Genomic DNA, 17,521 nt, shown 5'->3' with positions numbered 1-17,521 from the left:
CTCTCTCCCTCTCTTCTGGCAGTGCTAAGGCTCTACCTCAGGGCTTTGAGCACGTGAGTCAAACACTACCACAAAGCTGTAGCTGCAGCTCAAATGAATGAATTTTACACAGAAAAAAAATCTCTAATAGGCAGGTCAGTAAATTAAAAAAAAATTCTAAGCAATTATAGTCTTGCACTGCATAGTATCAGAAATACCAAATACTAACTCAAAACAAAATTTGAGAGGTAAAGAAATGTCCTAAATACATAAAAAAGAAAACCAAACAGTACAATATACTGCAGTCATGAAAGAAACATCACTCCCCACCCACCATCCTTGACAGTGCTGGGGTGAAATCCAGTACCTCATGAATGGAACAAGAGGTCTACCACTGTGCTGCCCACAGCCCATTATTACTGCTGTTGCTGTTGTCATTATTATTATTATTATTATTAGTAGTAGTAGTAGTATTAGTATTGCTGGTGATCCAATGCAGGGCTCTGGCACTGAGCTCTATCCGCAGCCCGTTTTGTATGCGGAGGACAGGGTCTCACTAAACCACTAAGTTTCCAGGCTGTGCTCTAACTTGAGGTCTTCCAGCCTCCGCCATGCAGAGTGCTACATAAGTGCTTTTTAACTGAATAGCCATAACATCTGAATGAACTTAACAATATAAGCAACAACAAAATGTAAAATAAGGGGCCAGGGAAATGGCCCAGTAGAATAAGCACTTCCCTGGCAAGTGCAAGGGCCTGAGTTCAATTCCCGGTTCCAAAAAAAAAAAAAAAATGTAAAATAAAACAAAATGAATTCTCAAAGTGATTTTCTAGTGCTATTAATGTCTGAACACTTATTACTGCCAAGGTGTACAAAACTTATCCTATTTATGTAGATGGAGAGGGAGGGCAACTACAAAGCAAGGAAATGCAGGTTGAGGTTGGGGTTTAATGATTTACGAAATTTTCAAAAATTCAAGTACCATAAAGCTTAAAATAAATGCTATCATTTATTGCAGTAATGATTACACTAACTATACTGGAAATGAGATACAGATCAGAAAAATGAGAAAAAGTCAGATTTAACCTACACATCAGTATTTCTGACCTCTGGAGTCTATTCCTAAAACAGAGGCCCTGGGGATGGGGAGGAAGGCTCTGTACTTTCATCATCACTTCCACACAATCACAAGATCCAGCAGACAGAACTGCTTTGACCCTTCCTCCTCGGCAGTAAGAAAATGTTTCCATCAAAGCCATATCATCAGAGCCCTCTACGGTGGGGGCCAAACTGGGGAGAACACTGATAGATACAGTTCAGGCAGAAGTGGCAGGGAAGAGGCCTAAAAGGGAACCACAGGAAGATAAAAAAAAAAAAAAAAAAAAAAAAAAAACTGAAATGCAGAGGACTTAAACATCACAAAAGGAGAGGAAAGAAACAAACAAACAAACTCCAAGGACAGTCAAGGAAACATACTGCTACCCTGACAGCCCAAGGAGACCTAGAACTATGGCTTCCCAAGATGGGCAACAGATTTCACACATTACAATCCTGGTTGACTACATCTACATAACATGAAACAAACCTCAACCCTTAAAAAAAAACCCTCAACAGACAAGTGACTGTTGGCTCAGATAGCTGATGTGGGGACCAAGTTAGCTAGTTCACGACACTTGAAACTGTAATAGTACAAAAGGACCTCAGTTATCCTTTTTCCTCTAGGAAACAAATGCATACAAATGCCCATTGGTAAAAGGCCAAGACAGACCATTCCCCCAAAACGATGAAAGCTCATGCAGCAAGTGCACAGACTTGTAAAAACACAATCCACAGTGCTATCAGTAAACTCACAGAAGAGCCTCCCCCTTCAGATACAGTCATGTGCCTCAAGAAAATGTGGGCAACATAAACAAATAAATTTGATAGGCATTAAAGCCACAAGTAATCATATTTATTCTTCTCAGGCTTACACAGGACCATAACCTCCATTTCCTATATCTCTACAATAAAGTACCTACAGACATGTCACTATGGAATGACCAAACACCAAAAAACCACCGCATGGCCAAATGATGTGAGAATTTCCTGCTCTGTATTCTCCACTGGGCCTCCCTTACTGCACAGGTGGGGGGAGGTACAAATTACAGTCAAGAGTGCCCAGTGTGCACACACAGCCTGTGGCCCAGAACCTCAGTGCTAATCCCAAACTGATCATCATGCCTCACTGCCAGACCAGAGCAGCCTTAGCAGGACAGGCTCACCAAAAGGCGCGCAACTGAACCTGTATCTGCGCCCCCAGAGAGGTCTGCCAAGACTAACTGAGGAATCAGAAACTACTGCCAGACTTTCCCTCTAGAGATACTGATAGGCAAGAGCCACCAGAGCAGAAGATATTGAAACACCAGGCTCTTTTCCAAAAGCCCTGATCTGCCTCAATCAAGGCTACTGCCAAGTCTGCTGCTAAGACAGCCCTGAGCTGAAACTGCACTCCTGACCTCAGCAACGCCAATGCCTCCAACTAAGTAAATATTATTGAAAGTGTTTCCATAGTTTGATGTCCATAAGGAAGGCATCTCAAACAAACTGGGTAAAATTAATCAATCACAAGAAAGGCAGCACATATTTTTAACAGCATCTTAGAGAAAGACAAAAAGAAAAGAAAAGCAAGCAAGCAAGCTAGCGAGCTAGCTACAGAAAGACATTTGGCCTAAACAGCAGTTTACAGAAGCATTATTCACAAAAGCCAAAAGGCACAAACAAGAGTCCACAAATGGATGAACACACAAACAAAATCTGGTACATGCATACAAATGTAGTATATATGAATATCAGTCAGCCTTAAAAAGGAAAGACATTCTGACATATACTGCAATACTTTAACCTTGAAAACATTATGCTAAGCAAAACAAGTTAGATATAAAAGGACAAATGCTATGTAATTCACTTATGTGAATACACAGAGTAGAAAACAGAATAGTAGTTGCCAGGGGCTTTGGAGAAGAAAGATGGAAAAGCCTTGTTTCATAGTACCAAGTTTCTGCTTGAGATGACCTGAAAGTCTTGAAGACAATTACTTAGTCCTGATGGTTGTGCAACAACATAAATATACTGAATGCCACTGAATTGTAACTGTATACTTAAATTTGTTCAAATGTTAAGTTTTGTGTATATATAGTTGCTATAATTTTTGTAGAGAACACAAATAGAAAAAAATTAGAAATTACACTAAACATTATGATAGGAATTTAACAATGGTTATCACATTATATATTGTCTTCAAATCAGTTGTTCCTATTACCAACTACTAAGCCTGTAAGATTAAAAAGGAGAAAGAAAAAAATGTAGGCATTAACTGCTCCTTTCAACAAGCCAGCAAAATCAGCAGTGCAATTATCCTAGCTATGCTATGCATATACATGTGTATTTCATTTTCCCTTCCTCTTCCTCTTCTCCTTTCCCTCATCCCAGTTATTGCTTCCCTTCAAATAATTTCTTTCCCTTTCACAGTATCCATTGCACTTTTCAGATCTTATTTACTATAATTTTTGAAAATAAAAGATATTTGTACTTTTTTTACAAAGTGTAGATGAGAAATATTCTGTGTGCAGTATATTTAAGAATCCACAAGGTGGTCTTCAGTTTCCATACCTGGCTAAAAATCTAGTAGTCAGGTTCAGCCACAAAGACTACAGAGAACAAAGAATTTTCTTTAACTGTCACTCTGGTACCCTTAAACTGGCACATAACCAATGCCTGCATCTCCACGTAGGACACTACCACATCAGCATGACGACATCAGTGAAATGAACGCAACATGACATCTAATATGTGCTGTTAACATCTAAAAACTCATTTGCAAGCATTGGTGGATATTCCAAATACACCTATAATAAAACCTCTAGTCAATAGCAAACAAGATCACAGTCCAAGGGAGTTTATCATGTATTTAAAATATTCAAAGATGGGATGGCTGGTGATTATGTATTCTCAAAGGTTGCTTAAATAAAAGAAAGCCCTAAGGCTGTGCTTTGCAGATAGCAGCAGAGACACAGTACGCTTCCTAACAGAGCGTGCCTCCTCACACCCAGAGGCTGTTTGCAGGGAGGGACAGCAGTAGACTGTGCAAGCTGGCAGTGCCTGTGAGGGTAAATGTTTTTCCTACATCACCTCTGTTAAGCAGCAGCACTGTCACTCTTCTCCAAGCAGAGGCTGAGATCTGTGTGCAAGCAGTGAGAGCCAAGATGCAGACGGAGGTGCAGGAAGAGCCCTGTTCTCTTTAAAGCCATTACACCGCTCCACTGTCATATTCCTAAAGCCAACACTGAGGAGTGTATCTTCCTTTCAAGTGGTTGTGTGAAGCAGCAGCAAGTGCCTAAAATGTCAGGTAAAAATGGATGCAGGGCAGTCTCACCTCTGCTTCTGAGGTTATCCAGATACCTTCTCCTTCAAGCGGTGCATAAAGGTAGGGCGAGAAATTACTAAAATGAAATTGCATCATCATTACCAGGGAAATAGTCAGGTCTGGCAGGCAGACAAAAGTCCATCATTTGAGAACACATTACTAAACTGCAGACGAACTACCATGCAGTGTATCATATTGACAGAGCTAGTCCAAGTAATAATCCAAAACAATCAAAAAATAAATAAAAGCCTTGACCTCACCTGATCCAGTTGAGCTCAAAGACAACAGCTTCCCAGTAATATAAACATGCCCTACACTGATCATAGCTGCTACGAAACTGTTTCCATACCACAATGCCAAACTCTATTACAATTTTAATAGCAAAACTATCAAAACGTTTATAAATTCCAGGCTTCCACCCCAGAAGTCCATTCTAGAAGAGTGAGATTTAGCTTTGGCAATATGACTCCTTTTGTTTTATTCCTGTATAATAAAAGAACACAGAGAAAGATTCTGCTTTTAGTATTACTTGGTTGAAATGTTCATTTAGTGTACATCCAATATTTTTAGAAAAAAAGATCAGAGGGTATTCGGTACAGGAAAAGGATAATGGTGCTTATCTACGGGTGACACGGTTCTAAATGAAACTCATTTTAGCTATACATTCTTTAAACAGAAGAGGAGAAAGAAGAAGAGTAGGGGAAAGTGTGGAATCCAGATACAATGGAAAGAAAAAAAGAAAGTGAACACCTACGTCAAATGTGGAGGAGCCCTGAGCAGTCTACCCAGGCTACACACTGTGAGGCCTGGGGTCCCACGCATGTAAAGCTATGGCCAGCTCCAGCAAAACAGTAGTGCCCCAGCCTCTGCAGCCTTCTACTCACACAGCCTTGCACTGGGGAGAAAGGCAATCTCCAAGGCAGGAGGTCTAGTGAGAGTACTGATCTCCTAGTGGAGTATGACCTTTTAATCACTTCCAACTTTCAAGAAAATCAACAACTTCAGGATAGGCATATAGCTATTAACAGGTAGTATCTTAAGTAGGACACAGTAACACAGCTGACATAAAGGTACAGGTGGTAGAACTCTCAAGGTGTCACTCTTGTAGTCCTCTTGTAAGTATCTATAAAAAAATGCTTTATGACAGTCAATATGGTCTAGATCCTGACTAGAAAGGTCACTGAGGGCAGGAAGCCAGCCTCTTCTAAATAGTTTTAAACAAAGATAATACATATTTATTTACACATAATAATGTTTTCAGAACACCTTATGATTATTCTTGTCTGCTAAGGAAGTTGCCTAGTATTCCATTATGTACACAGACATTACTTACTCAGACAACTCCCCCGCCCCCGAATATCTTACTGGATATTTGAAGCTTCAATCTTTTCTATGATCAACAGGTACAAAAAGTGGTCTCAAGTAGTTCTTAAACTCCTACAGTAGAATGGCTGGGTCAAGAGTATGTAAGTGTCTGTGCCGCCATCATTTTAGAAGCTGCTCTCCAGAGCCTTGCCCAGAAGGCAGTAATCATGAACAGTAAGTTACTGCGAATTTCTCAAGCAAAAGAATCTCCTAGAGCTGCCGCGAGCAGCCCAAGTCCTGAGCGGTGCTCTCAGACTTCTTTTCCTCACCCAGTGGTCCTCTACTTCTCCTCCCAAAGGCAAACCCTCTCTTCATGCAGGATCACACTGTAGCATCTCATTTGCCTCCCCTCACACTTCTCTTCCTGTGAGTTAGCAAGTTTCCAGCGTAGCCAGCTACATCCGTTTGCTTCTCTTATTTCCTCAGAGGAAAACCTGACCCTGTTCCATTTATAAAACACAGAAGTGTCATGCCACACATCCGTGCTATGATGTTCTCAGCAAACCCTTGTCTCTCTCCTTTAGGACAGGACTTCCCAACAGCCCCTCTGACAAATGCAGAAAGGTCACAGGCAAAAGCTCTCAATGGCACAGTTTTGCCTTTTCTCCCACAGTCCGAAAATGAAACTTTCAGACACGTTTCTGGTGAATTCAATTATAGCTTTAAATGCTCTCTAAAATTAGATTCACTTAAATATGCACACCAAATGTGACATATTTCATTTGGATGGCTTCCTGAAACCCATCCATGGACACCAACAAAAACCTCAGAGTACTGACAGGACCTTCGAACACTTGGCCAAAAAGAGAAATGAGAACCTCCTCAGTGTTGTGATGCTTTCAGCTCTATACTTAAAAATCGAAGAAAACCAGCTAAGGTGAAGGCCTTGTGGAAACCTGGGCCACTGTCCAGCTGCTGCTAACTCTGCAGGGCCTTTCAAAGTAACTCAGGGGTCCCTGTGTCTATGTGACAGCAGAGGTAAAACAAATGTCAAGTTACAGGCCTGAAATGCATAGTAGAGTGCTTCCAGGCACGCCAGAGGCTCTGCCTCCTGCTCAAATGATGTGCTTCATATTTGTTTATTATGACCTGTTGGTCCCTTTGCCAAGATGATGCCATAGGGCTTATACTTTGCTTTGTCTACACCATAACCTTAGTCTTATCCAAAGCCAAAGCTATGGACCTGAAGCTTAAGCTGAAGACTGAAGATACCCACAAAGAGTCCACCAAGGAGCCATGACACACATGGGATGTTCCCTGTGCATTTCAGAGAGAGAGGTAAGGAGAGTAAGCTGAGAGCTCAGGAACAAGAGAGACAGTTTCTGTGACAGCATCAGGTGGGAACACAAGGAGTGAGCAACAGTCTTAGGCCCAAAGCCAGGCACACAAAACAATACCTATGCACCAGCTTTAAAACCCTGTCTAAGGTCCATCTGGTCCAATGAATGGCCAACATGCCACTTCATGAGAGGAAAGGAAACCGGCATGCCACCCTTCTTGGTGGCAATCTCTAGGTCACCCTCTGCTGCCATTTCCCCAGACCACTTCAACAACTATGTAATGTCCCTCTCTACCCCCAGGCATCATACCACAGCACTTACAACATACTCATTACCATTCTCATTTCACACAAGAAAAAGCCAGTATCTCAAAAGGGCCTAAACTTTAGCACCCTGCTTTCAGTAGGTCCCCAGCTGACTTTCAGAATCAGAGGCTTGGGTCCTTGATTCCTGGTTCTCACTTCCCAGAAGACCCTTATTATCCCAGCACCTCCCAAATGCAAAGTCCTCCCAACCTCACAGGAATGCCCAGACCACATCTCGTTCTCACTACCCCCACTGCCCTCCCTCAATCTCAGGTGACCAGGGCAGACTGGCCTGGGTGACAGCCATGGAGAGGCTCTTTTTTTTGTAAGCCCCTCTGTCCAGTGACCTCTTCTCCAGACTACAAGGCCTCATCAACAGGCCTCTGTACCTGCTCCCTAGCTAGGGGCCCCATTCTGGACATCAAGGCAACCATAACAGCACAGCTAAAATACTCATGAAAAAGGACTTCCAAAACTGCTCAGGAAGTGCCAGCATGCCAGGCATAGTCTACTCTTGTAATCCCTGCACTTGGGAGGCTGAGGCAAGTTCAAAGCCATAGTGAGACCCTACCGCAAAAAAAGAAGTGCAAGAACTGTGAAATGTGTTCAAAGCGGGGGTGGGGGAAGAGGGAAGTAGTTTTTCTTTTTTAATTTATGTATTTGCTACAGGGTCTCATTACATAGCTCAGACTCATAATGATCCTCCTGCTTCAGCTTCCCAGCACTGGGATTACAGGTGTGGGCCAACACATCCAGTTTTGGTGGCCTGCTCAGTGGGCCTAGGGCAGGGCCTGCACACGATGCTGGGGATCGAACCTGGGTGCTTGGCCTTGCAAGGCAGGCGCTTAGACTGCTGAACTTTCTCCATGGCCCTGAGGGAGGTATTTTGAAGGGGATTAATGACAGTGTCTTCTGTATAAAATTTTAATTTAAACAAGTCGCTATATATTTTGACTACACTCTAGTACATTACTTTATGACCTTATCTGAAACTTGGACTAACAGGAATTTGGTTTTTGTATTCTGTATCACAACTCTTTATGTAACAATGGTGGGTCCTCACCAACAGTACTGTGGTGGGCTGACAACTGGTGGTCAACTTGTAACACCCACCTGAATTCAATCAGTGTGCTGCTGGGTGTAGGGGGCCCACCTGAGGATTCCTACCGGCAGCATAAGAGGCAAAACTAGAGAGGAAGAAGTTTAGGTGCTGTTAGGGAGTTGTTGGTTCTCCTGGAGGAGCCTGTCATGCCGGCTTTCCGGCTATGTTCTCAGCATCAGCAGAGCTTGGGACCTTGTTGCTGGGAACAGCTACAGTTCACTTTGGGGGAGCTCTGGTTCTTACTTTGAGTATCAACTTCCTGGTTCCAGAGGGGAAGATGGTGCACAGCTCAGCCTCCTGGGGGAGTCTGTCAAGCTTGTTTTCATGACAGGAATTCAGCTGTTCTCAATGTCAGAAGAGCTCAGGACCCTGCTGATGCTGAGGATGGCTATGGGGAGCTCTGGTCCTTACCCTGGGTGTCGCTTCCTGGCTCCAGTTATAGATCCCTCAGCCTGCTGGCACAGATCCTTCATCCCATTGGCACAGACTTTCTAGCTTCCACCACTGACCTTTGGGCATTCCCAGCATGGATCCATGAATCAGGTCTGCATGAGTATTGTTGTGGACTGTAGGCTTCCAGGTGGACTCATGAGGGGCACTGTTATGAGCTCTAGGCCTTCAGCTGGACTCACACAAGAAATTGTCGTGGGATCAGACCCTCAGCTAGATTCTTGCATCTTTAGTGTGTGCACTTCCTTTGCATATGACTCTTTGGGTAACTACTATAAAATAATTCTATAAATTATGTGTTGTGTAACACAATTGCAATTGTAGTGAGGGTCTGCATCCTTGCAAACTCTGACTACAATAAGCTCCTATTCATTTTTGGTAACTGGCAAGGGCCCCAAACACTAAACTCTTTCAGGGCATTTCTTCTACTTTCCAAGGTAAGTTACCTGTTCCTCACTCTATTGTCTCCAAAAGAGATACTATCATGTATCTCATAAGGAGTAAAAACTTACAAAGTGTCTGGCATGGATGTGAACTTCTATGATTACTACAGTTCTACCAAAAGGTCTAACAAGAACTAGGAATATAGCAAAATAAAACTTGCTTTCTGTACACTCCTCACCCAGCTTTTGCTATCCACTCCATTCCGTTCTGGATGGGTAGCACTCTAGAGTGCTGAGTGAGGACGTCAGAATGACAGAGATGGCACCTGGCTCCACTGTCATCAAGTATTTACTTGTTCAGTCTGCAGCCTGGATGTCTACTGCATGCCCAGGACTGTGCAGACAGTGGGTGCTATAGGACTATATAGTCCCCCACCAGGTCTCACACACTTCCAGAGAGGTACAGCAGGAAAGTGGTAAATATTTACAAAAGTACTCATAATAATAGCTAATAGCTATAGTTTGTTTACCTTGTGCTATAATTGGAAACATAAACGTCCCCTACAGGACGTTATGTCAAAGGCTTGGCTACCAGCTTGTGCTGTAATCACAAAGTAGCAGCATCTTTAGCAGGTAGGGCCTACTGGCAGGAAGGTGGCTGCTGGAAGTGTGCTCTTGAAAGACAGAGTGGGAGCCTGGCCCCTTTCCATCTCTTTTGCATCCCAGCTTGCATGAGGCAAGCAGTTTCTCCCATGATACACCCGTCACGATGTACTACCTCACCACAGGACAAGACCCATGGAGTTAAACTTCTGAAATCATGAGCCAAAAGATATACTTCTCCATTAAAAGACGCACCTAGCCAGGCATGGTGCCACACACCTGTGAGCTCAGCTCTGCAGAGGCTGAGGTAGAAAGATTAGAACCACTATAGTTATACTTACCTAGTGAGTTCCTGCCTGAACTACAGGGCAAGACCCAACGAAAAAGTATCTCAGGTATTCTGTCACAGTGATAAAAGCTGATGACACAACTTGTGCCAGGCACTCAGAGCCTTATAAATGTTAACTTACATAGTTTTCATAACACTGTAAGACAACTACTGTTATTACACCACTGAAGAGATGAGGAAACTGAGGCATGGGGTCCATATAACCTAAGGGTGCACAACTCCTATATGGAAAGGCCAAGATCTAAACCCAAACACTGTAGCTCCAAACACAGCGCTACTAATCACTGTCCTAGAAGTCAGAGAACAGCAGTGATTTTACGACCCTTAGATCCATGCACAAAATCACTGTCATGAGGTTCAATATTGGGCCCTTGGGCTTCTGACAAAATGTTCTTTATACTTGGTTTCTCCTCCCTTTTCTCTCCTGTCTAACATAATTCCACCCAAGTCAAATGAATACTCATAAGGCAGGCTTCTTCTCTTCTTGTAACTCCCCTAACACCACACCACTTAACCCTAATTATACACCATCTGTCACATAGAGTTCTCTAATTGTTCCTTGCATATTAGGTGTATATTCCTACTAGACTGTAAAATTCTTTGGAAATATCCATATTTTCTGAAAACTCCAATGAAACTAGGCAGAAGCATGGATTTGCATATGTGGACCTGGAGAGTGTTATGCTATTTACTGGCTTGCTCATTTTGCTTTTCTGATAGTTGTTATCAATCCTTAGAAACAGATAAAAGTACAAAGTTTATGCTATTTAAAGCCAGTGTCAGGGAAGGCATGACATCAACTTTCACTGAGCAGCACTGTTTCCAAGTCTATTTTCAACGTTAACCCTTCTAAACCCTCAAGTTACCCATTTTGAGGAAGAAGGAACAAAAGGGGAAATAACTGACAAACGTCACTCATGGCTGATGTGGAAAGAAAGGAGACTTTAAATGAGCTGTCCCAAAGCCCCAGTTCTGCCCACCTTAAATTCTTCCTAAAATCACGTTACCTCCATTTTAAAATGTATCATAAACTGGGGGTGTAACTCAGTAGTATAGCATGTACTTAGCATGCCCAAAAGCTTATGACCTTGCATTCCATCCCCACAACCAAACCGTTACCACACAGAAAATACTGTAAACTCTATATAACAGTTGTTTTAAAAGATGGGATGGGGGTGGGGAGATAGCTCAGTAGAATAAGCGCTTGCCTGGCAAGCGCAAGATCCTGAGTTCAATCACCGGTACCACAAAAAAAAAACAAAAAAAGAAGAAGAAGAAAAGAAAAGATAAGATGAGATGAGATGATGACTATACTCATGAGTAAAATTACAGTATGAAGATAAAAAAAGATGTTGATTCTGCCCATTCAAGACTTATATCTGGATGCACTGCCTGTCACATTTCCTAGACTGTGTTGAGAACGTAAAGGCATTCCAAAATATACCTAGAAGAACAAATAGCCATGCATACCCAGGTGGGGGTCTGACAAAGAGCTAAAGTGGGGCTCTTCCAGGCCACAAAACTATAATGAAATAAGAATCTGACACTGAATCAGACAGAAGACTGGAACAAAATAAAGGACAAATGCAAAAAAACAAACTTTCATGAGGAATCTCAAATTCAGCAGGCTGAGCTTAATGGGACCAGTTTCAGTTTGGGGCAATAACAATGTCTTGCGGACACACAGTGCTGATGGTCACACAACAACATAGACATACATGGTACTACTAAATTATATACCTGAAGTGGTTGAATTATGTATTTTGTTCTGTTCATTTTTGCACAAATAAAGAAGAATACTTTTTAAATCATGTTGAGTGAAAGGAACCAAATACATATACTATGCAGTCTATTTATATAAATTTCTGGCAACTATAGTCTTGATTCAACCTGAGGATAAAAGGAGGAGATGGACGGCAAGGGGGGCCAAGAGCAGTTCTGCAGCAGTGGAAGTGCTCTGCATGCCAACTGTGGTGGTTTCACAGCTATGCACATGTGTCAAAAATAGACAAACCACACGTTTCGTTATAGTTGTTTTATATAAGTGGAGCTCTACTTAAAGTTGAAAAAGCAGACTTATGCATATATGGTAACCTTATGTATGACAAAAGTTTCAGAAAAAATATGAAGGAAGAATACATTTTTTTAATAGGGGAAAAGTCTCACAAAACAAAAAGGAAAAAAAGCTATATTCTTTTCTTAGGCCCAATATAAAAGTGAATATGAAAGATAGTAAAGCCTTCAAAGTGAACAATAAAACTAGAAAGATGAAAGAATATTGAATATCTTGGTATCTTAGTATTAAGATTGCTAACGTGCAACATAAGGCAAAATTTTAATGGACTTGGACTTTAGAAAACTAAAACTTTTTTAAAGCTACCACTGACCAAGTTAATAGACAGGTGACAGGATGAGGTTACTATCTGGTATATGCAAGAAACATCTGCAAATCAACACATTAAAAGAAAAACTGATTGGTCAAGGAAATCATAATGGCTAACAAATACAATGAAATATAGTAAACACATATCCAATTCACTAAGAAATACAGGCATTCACAATAAAACAACCAGATCCCACTAGACAGCCACAAAATGTTGGTAAAATTAGATAGATGACTAAGGTCAGAGCAAGAACGTGGGGATCTGTACCCTCATGCACTCGTGTGCACACATAATCCAGCTCTGTGCCTATGCTAAAGTGTGTACACTGCAGTGCTTTATTACCCAGCCATCCTACTCATAGGGATAGCATATACCCTTAAAGTGGTATAAGCGGTTCTCAAACTTTCTCCTGCATCAACAGTTTCAAGATGGCCAGGTTAAAACACAAATTAATGGGATCTACCCTAAAGTTTCTGACTCAGCTCTAGAATTGCATTTCTAACAAGTTCCCCAGGTAATACTGATGCAGCTGCGTATGGACCACACTTGGAGAACTACCATCCTAGAAATACTCTCATATACATCATTAAGAAAACAGAAGCAGGATGCTCATTACCGCAGCTGTGGAGATAAGTATCCATCACTTGTAAAATGGGCAAGAAAATGTAGTAGACATATATCTGACCAGTCCTAAAAACCAGCAGCCATGGCCATGCAACTGGATAAACCCATAACAACATGAATCTCACAAATAAAAAAAGGTCTTTCAATTTTCATGAATATCTGAAAATGTCAAACGAAATCAGTTCCACTTATGCAAATCAAAAACATAAAATTAATCAAGAACTTTAAAAGAATACATACATACCTGAGAACGTTTGTATCACTCAAGAGAAATCTCATCTGACAGAAGAGGGAATAGATCTGATGTGAAGAACAAGGCATGCTAAATCGATTCTCAGCACCAGAAGTCTACTACCAAGTTCTCTAAATCCTCTCACACCTGCACTCACAAGCAACAGCTGTGTCAGCTCAAGCCTCCAGTAACTTTGCATCATTAAAGGACAGATCAACTGGCACTGAAAATGGAGGAGAATCTCTGAAATACAAACCATGGGTGATTTCAATTCCCTGGAATCCAACCTGTAACTGTGACCTAATTTCCCTCTTTGACATTAATAGCCAAGAAGTTGAGAACCTTGACTTTTGGCAAAGGGTGTGTGCCTTCTGAGGTCTGCCCCACAACCACAAATCACAAATGACTTTATGTCTATGGATCTCTGTTTGTATCTCTCAGTAGTTGTTTATATATATTTGACATGTGGTATATCTGCCTATAAAGATACAGATTTGGGACAGGAATGAAACCTGAAGTATTTACTGAAACCAGAAGTCACCCATCCAGTTACAAAACCAAGACCTCTCGTAGCTCCCTACCCGCTACTGCCTTCTCTTCACTTTTTTGTCCACTCAGCTCCTGCTCCCACATCAAACTGCACTGATCAAAAAAATATGGTCTTACTGTCATTAGGTAGCTTCATGAAAGTAGCAAACTTAACAGTAGGCCTCTTGACTATAGGAAAAGACAAGAAAAAAACATTTCTATTCCTACCCAAAAGCCTTTAAAGAAAAACCAAAATCTTTACGATCAGACATGTGATGAAAGTTCCTCCAGAGAGACTGCTTTGACTACTGCAGTCTCTTTGACTATCTAAAACAAGCAAAGATAAAGCCAATCATAATCTGCCTTGCCTACACAGAGGCACAATGGCCACTGCATTTTCCAATGGTTACTGACCAAATAGTCATATAAAGAGATAAAGTGTACTGGACAATCAAGAAATTAAAATTACCACTGACTGAATTTATGTAAGAAAATGCACAGATCTTTCTGAATGAAGCTTTAATTTAAATAAACAAGCCCATACCAGGAAAGTACGTCTTTGGGAGAAAAAGAAATAGCTAAACAACTGGAGGAAGTAACAATACCAAAGTAAGTGGCAGAAGAGCGAACCCATACCTCTTACCAGAAACTAGAGAGCAATTATAATTATAGAGCAATAATAATTATATTATTTATGTAAACAACTCAAAATTTTTTACTCACAAAATTTCATTCTTTTCTAAAGCAGGACCTTTCATTGGATGGTAAATGTTAGGAATTTGACAGTTTTTCTGAAACGCTTTGTAGCAAATGAAGTTTTAAAAGTTAAAGTACATTTGGCCAGGCATGGTGGAACACCTTGTAATCCCAACACTGGGAGGCTGAGCTCGGAAGATTCAAAGCCAGCCCGTGCTATCTAGTGAATTCAAAGCCAGTCCAAATTAAAAAGCTGTCTCAAAAAAACAAAAATGAAAGCATATTTGATATGCACCAGCAGCACTTTGTACAAAAAACTGACCAAGTCCTATGCTAAGAGTCTTGCAGACTTCTGAGACAGTACCTAAAGCATACCCATTTCTCTGACTCCCTTAGGAACTCCCACAATGTAAATAACAGCTTTAACAAAACTTACAAATTAAGAAAAGATAAAAGAATTGCATCTTCAAGGTAAAACTGAAGAGTCAACACAGGCAACTATAATTATAAAAACATACTAAGTTCCTTCAAGTGGCAAAGCACACAGTGTTGTATATTCTTTATTCTAAAAATGTTGACAATACAACTCCATCTACAGGTGAAAAAAAAAAAGATGAATAAAATGCATACAGATATGTTCTTCAACTTTGAAAAACTTCGAAATTTTCAGGTGAATTAGCCTATACTGAGCACAAGTCAGGCACTGTACAAGATGCCCCCAATGAATAAAACAATGTTTTAATAAATGTGTCCCTTTAATGCCAATTTATTCCGTACCTTGAATTAATTTTTTTAATATTTCCAGATATTTTGCTATCAGCAACTCAAGAGCTGCACAAACATATTTCACTAAAAATATAATTTGTAGCCTCTGAAGCAGAAATACAAGGGAAGGGCTATTTACAGAATAACTACCTGAACTGCATGGTAGCAGCTGAGACCTCCGGCTAACCAGCACGTCTGAAAGATGGAGAAACAAGTGAAAGGATCAGGGCCTCCACACCCAGCAAGGAAGCAGGATACCGAAAATGAACTGCCAGAGGCAAAGGGAGCTCCTGGAGGTTCCCCCAAAGCTAGCACCTACGACAGCAGGCGCAGGCTCTGCTGCCTGCCGGGTTGGCCACGGCATGGCTTCAGAGCTGGAAGAACGCCACCTGCTGAATCACCAAACATCCCCGGGCTTCCCTTGAAGCACTGACCAGACAGGCACCCCTCCCCCCGCCGGCTTCTCTCGTGGACATGCTACACCCGGACCAATGAAAGGCCCAGCCCTCGGCTCCGCCAGCGCCACAGCCGCCAACCCTATTACGTCTGGGCAGCCCCAGGCAACTCCCTTCCCGTTCCTACGTCACCAGTCCCACTCCTCTTTTTCTGCCCACTTGGTCCCGCCAGAATGTTTAGCCCCCACTCCCCAGGAAGCGTAGGGAGTTTACAGCACAGCAGGACTGGCATTCACCACTATATTTACTCCCAAGCAAAAAACAAACTAACCTGCCCAGACAGCTTTAAAGGCCCGGGCAGGTAAACGTCAGGAGAGCTAAAATAGTAGGCAGGCCCAGTGACACAGAAAATAAATTTCCTTTTCAGAAAGCAGCTTTCCCTCTTGGTTTCATAAGCGTGTGCCGCTTAAATCTGTACTGTCTGAAGGTGAAAAGAAACATCCGAGAAGCACCTGCCTGGATTCCTTCGTTCCTTCTGTCCACGGCAAGCCGCCCTCAATCTTTACTCGAAGAGGGAACAAACGTTAAGCAGAACCGAATCCGTTAGCTGAACCCAGGCACCCTACCCAGCCCACCAGACGAAGCCTCAGGCTAGCTGGGTTCACCTGGAGGGAGAGGCTGTCGGCGTCGCTGCTGTGCCCTTGACAAGACCCCTCGCTCCGCGGGAGAGGAGCGTCCAATCCGGACCTCCAATCCCGGGCTGCCCTGCCGGCCCCTCCAGGCTTTCCCTCCGGGCGCGCCCTGGAGTGAAGAAGCAAGGAGCCCAAGGAAAGGGGCCCACCTGCTCCGTCGTCGAGGGGCACCTAGGGTCGGTGGTGGGGGAATCCCCGAAGCCTGGCCGGCCGCGACGTGGCCGGGGGTCCCAACTGTCACGTCGCCGCCGGGGTTGTGGGGGTAGGGCCAGACCTGAGGGTCGGCCCCGGCGCAGCCCCAGACGCAGGGCGGGCGCAGCCCCAAGGCCCCTGCCACCCGCTCTTCGGCCCCGCCACCGTCGCTCGCCCCAAAAGAATACCGGCAGCCTTCCAGGCTGCACGCAGCACCTCGGAAAAGGTGGCCACGGACGCCTCCGCCTTCCTCCCCGCTCCGGTTTGGCGGGGGCCCGCCGGCGGCCCGCCCCCTCGAAGCCGACCCTCCGCTAGGGCAGAGGCGGCGCCGGGAAGCGCCCGCCAGGTACGCGAGCACACCGCGCCGCTGCGCTCACGCCCCCTCGCCCGGGCCGCCCGCCGCCCCCGGCTCAGGCCCGGCCCGCGGCCGCGGCCCCCGGTCCCACCCCCTCCCCCGCCACCCGGAGGCCGGCTTTCGGCCTCCACTCCGCGACTCACTCGCGTCGGAGTCGTGGCAGCTGCTGGAATGCCGCTCGCTGAGCCCCCCGCCGCGGATTGAAACGCGGGGCAGGGTCGCGTCGAGGCTCCGAGCCCGATCGCGCTCTCCGGCTGGCTTCCCGGGCCCAAGGGCAGAGCAGCTCCCGGGCCGGCCCTCCCGATGCCCGCCCTGCCCGCTCCAGCCGCCGCTGCCCCGGCCGCTGCCTCGCTGGTGCGAAAGCTTCCAGCCAGCCGCCGGAGCCTCGGCCGCCGAGCATGCCCAGTCCGCGGCCCGAGCGGCGGCTTCCCGCGCGCGAG

General features: G+C 43.8%; 1 protein-coding gene across 4 annotated transcripts in view; it reads right to left on the bottom strand.

Annotated features, from left to right (window-relative positions):
- The window catches only part of Sgms1 (sphingomyelin synthase 1), a 324,088-nt gene extending 306,628 nt beyond the window's left edge, over positions 1–17,460 (bottom strand). For 3 of the 4 annotated variants that reach the window (XM_023723189.1, XM_023723161.1, XM_023723169.1), the window contains exon 1: positions 16,684–16,932. The gene's annotated coding sequence lies outside the window, so the exon portion shown is untranslated. Of the gene's footprint in view, positions 1–16,683; positions 16,933–17,224 lie in introns of those variants that run through there. The other variant, XM_023723167.1, reaches the window with a different exon arrangement.
- Positions 17,461–17,521: the final 61 nt, after the last annotated feature.

Source organism: Octodon degus, unplaced genomic scaffold, assembly GCF_000260255.1.
Source record: "Octodon degus isolate 3935 unplaced genomic scaffold, OctDeg1.0 scaffold00005, whole genome shotgun sequence".
Taxonomy (NCBI): Eukaryota; Metazoa; Chordata; class Mammalia; order Rodentia; family Octodontidae; genus Octodon; species Octodon degus.
Note: the sequence above shows the minus strand (reverse complement) of the source record. Positions and strands in the feature narration are given on the sequence as shown.